Below are 3,500 nucleotides of genomic sequence, written 5' to 3'. Positions count from 1 at the left end.
AGGACGAGACCGGAGCGACCCGCGCGCATCGAGCGCTAGGCGACGGGGCTGCGCCGGGCGCCCGACACCGGCGGCTGCGGGGGGCGGGGGCTGCGCCGGTGCCCGATCCACTGCTCCGGCTCCGAGGTAAGCCCAGCACGGGCGGCCACCGCTCAGTGCCGCACACCCCTGGTTCCCAAAGTGGCTGCAATTCCGAGAAAGTCACTCGGCCCCGGGCCGGGACCTAGGCTTGGGGGTGGGGGGGGCGGGCGGGCTGCTTTGTCCCTCTGCTGAGCGCAGGGGCTGGCGGCGTGGGGGCGCCCAGCACAAAGGCCTGGCGCGCACGGGGCGGGGGGTGCCCACGTGGGCTGGTCCTAGCCGCGGGTGGACCCTCCCCACTCGGCCGGGCTCTGATCATCCTGCTGTGCGGTATATGAGTCCAGGTCCTCCGCACTCTGGTTCCAGTATGGGCTCGAGTGCCCTGCAGAGCTGATGACTTTCCTGAGTCTGAAACCCGCTCCATGCAGCTGGGCTTTCGGGGCTCACAGGACCGGGTTGGCGCCCAATTTATAGAAAAGAAAAGTCTCTAACGGGACAGATGTGCGTTCTCTGACGCCCACCCTACGAGTCTCATGCTAGACGCACTGGTGGTGGTTCCAAGCTCAGGAAGGATGTGGGGCGGGGAACGCGCCGCCCCAAGACCGGACCTCGGTCTCTAGATCTCCACTGCCCACACGCACCCCCTCATCTGGATGCGAACACCCTCATTCTCCCACTCCCGCGTCAAGTAGCACCTCTCTACCCTCCCTCGAGAAGCCCCCGACTGTAGAAAGATAAACCTTCAAGTTTTCACTCCGTGTCTCAAATGTGCATGAAGGAATTTAACTGCGCGAGTGAATAACAGCATTAGTTTCAATTAATTTTTTTTAAATCCCGGCAACAATAAACTTTGAGAACAAAAGCGCTTTTACGTCCTTAATTAGGCGAGCTTCCCATCTGTGGTCTTGAAGTGTCTGCCTCTTGATTTAACTTTGTCTCCGCCCCCCACCGCACTCCCACCCCTTCTTCGCTGGGCCCTTCGGGTACCTTGGCCACCCCGCCCGCGGGGCCGGAGGTTCGGCCCAGCGGATCCTGTAGCCCCGAAGTTCACACCGGCCGACTGGCTTTGCGGCCCCGCTGGCGCGCACCAGGTGGCCCGCTGCGGCCCTCCCGTTCCACCCCTGGACGGTCCTGCAGGCCCCTGGCACTGCTGCCTCGGGCAAGCGCCCAGGGCGTAAGAGCTGAAGGGAACTGGAGAGGCGCCTTCTGTTTACCTTTTATGGTTAAGATAACAGCTTAGCAAAAGAAGCGACTTCACGAAGAAGCGATTTAGTGAAATCGTCTCAAGCTGCCGCAGCTCAGCCAGTTTAATCACCCCCAGAGAGCTGAACAACTGCGAGCACAATGGGACACAAAATCATTTTGTGTGTAAATGAGCGTGGCATTCTGCTCACTTCCCTCTGCTCGGGCGGGCGGGGCTCGGCTGCGGGTGGGCGCGGGACCGGGGTCTCCCACCACAGCTTGGAGAAGCGGGTCAATGCTGGGCCAGTTTGCAAACCCGCTGAGGTCCCTGCAACAGGCGGCTTGGCCAAGCCTCAGCCGCGTCTGGGTCCTGGTGTTTGGTGCAGGGAACTTGTGTCTCTTATCAATTGCACTTCTATGTTTGTGATCTCAGCAGTGTTCTGGGAAGAAGGGTCGTGGTCCACCACAGATGCGTTTGACAGAGGGAGCAGTGGAGATTCGGGTCAAGGCTTAAGGCCTGGGGCTTCCAATGGTGAGTTTCTGGTTTGTGTTGTGAGAAAAAGGCTGAGAGCAAGCTGGGGCAGCTTGGGAGATGGGCGCTTGATGCTACTTGTCACATCTGAGTTGGGTCCTGGTAGTGGGAAAACGTGCTTTGGTAGAATTTGGGTGGGAATTCTTCTATCTCTGTTGACCTTCAGTGTGTGTTCCTTTATGGCCATCCTCTCCCCCACCCCCCTCCCAGGACTGGATAACCCATCCCTTGGGTTCGCTTTGGTTTTTCAAAAACTTCCTTGAGGTAAATGACCTGGGATGTCCAAAGCAGGGGACTGAACAGTCACCCAACTCTTCCAGGAGGATAGAACACCCTCCCTCACCCCCAAACAGTCTCAGGTCAGAGAACTTCCCAGGGCAGTGGAGATGTGAAGCAAATCATAGGAGGGGAGACACTTACCTTCCATTGAATCGTTTCAGTCTATGTACCTCAGACCATGTTTTATCATCGCCTGCTGAGTGTTAAGACAGAGATCTAGAAGTTTAACAGAAAAAGCACCATGTGGGTACCCAGGATATCATGTAGTTTTGACACATAAGGGTTAAATCTGTGTCAGAGAAGTCCAGGTTATGTTTGTGGAATTCCCCCTCCTCCCCTTTCCGTGTGTGTGTGTGTGTGTGTGTGTGTGTGTGTGTGTGTGTGTGTGTGTCTGTGTCTGTATGTCTGTGTGTGTGTAGTGTATGTCTGTGTGTGTGTGTATGTCTGTGTGTGTGTCTGTGTCTGTGTGTCAGTGTGTGTGTCTGTGTATGTGTCTGTGTGTCAGTGTGTGTGTAGTGTATGTCTGTGTGTGTGTGTATGTCTGTGTCTGTGTGTGTGTCTGTGTCTGTGTGTCAGTGTGTGTGTCTGTGTGTATGTCTGTGTGTGTGTGTATGTCTGTCTGTGTGTGTGCTTGTGTGTCTGTGTGTCAGTGTGTGTGTCTGTGTGTCAGTGTGTGTGTGTGTGTGTGTTCCTCTATTGCCCTTGGAGACAACCCGGAGCGAGTGGAAGGGGTAGCTAGAAACCTGCCCTTCCCCACCCCTTCTTCAGGGGCCCCCTGAAAAGCCCCCAGGGTAGCTTCTGGGGACTGAGGCACAATTTTATTTCAGGTGTCTGTGGCACATAGGAAAGTCTCTGAGTAGCTCTGGGGAGGAGGGGAGAAAGCCCATTTGCTGATTGCTGTCTGGCCAGCTCTCAATGCCTCAAGGGCCTGTGATCCTGAGGGGGTCTGGAATACATTAGGCCCAGGCAGCACCATTCTGGGGGTCTATTGGAGAAGCAGGGAGGTGCAGAGTAGGCAAACAAAGACAGGTCCTGTCTGCTGTGGAAGCTCTAGGTGACTGGTGGCTTCCCAGTGATGCTTCTGCATCTCTGTGCCCTGGCTTCTGTGGAAAGAGGTGTCCTATACAAACTGCATCTTCACTGGGTGGTGAGAGATCCTAGGCTCCCCAGCCAACTGAGGGGAGCGGCACCCCCCCACCCCACCCCCACCCCCGCCCCAAGGTTCTCTCCACTGATGCAAGAGGAGACACGCTTGGTAACACGGCTCTAAGTCAAAATACCAAAGAAATCAGATTTGTTCTGAAACATTGCAGGGCAATAATGGCGAGCATATGTTTTAGGCTGTCATTAGCCAAATTAGCAGACATGGAACTGCCTAGAAAACGTGTGTGTGTGTGTGTGTGTGTGTGTGTGTGTGTGTGTGTGTGTG

The 3,500-nt window shown here is 55.9% G+C and overlaps 1 protein-coding gene across 3 annotated transcripts in view; it reads left to right on the top strand.

Annotated features, from left to right (window-relative positions):
* The window catches only part of Kctd15 (potassium channel tetramerization domain containing 15), an 18,468-nt gene that overhangs the window by 1,124 nt on the left and 13,844 nt on the right, over nucleotides 1-3,500 (top strand). The window contains exons 1-2 of one of the 3 annotated variants that reach the window (XM_029479179.1): nucleotides 1-126; nucleotides 1,697-1,792. The gene's annotated coding sequence lies outside the window, so the exon portion shown is untranslated. Of the gene's footprint in view, nucleotides 127-1,693; nucleotides 1,793-3,500 lie in introns of all 3 variants that reach the window. The other 2 variants (XM_021168652.2, XM_021168653.2) reach the window with 2 other exon arrangements.

This window comes from Mus caroli, chromosome 7 (assembly GCF_900094665.2).
Source record: "Mus caroli chromosome 7, CAROLI_EIJ_v1.1, whole genome shotgun sequence".
In the NCBI taxonomy this organism is placed as follows: Eukaryota; Metazoa; Chordata; class Mammalia; order Rodentia; family Muridae; genus Mus; species Mus caroli.
The sequence above is the reverse complement of the archived record's forward strand: the minus strand, read 5'-3'. Positions and strand labels throughout refer to the sequence as shown.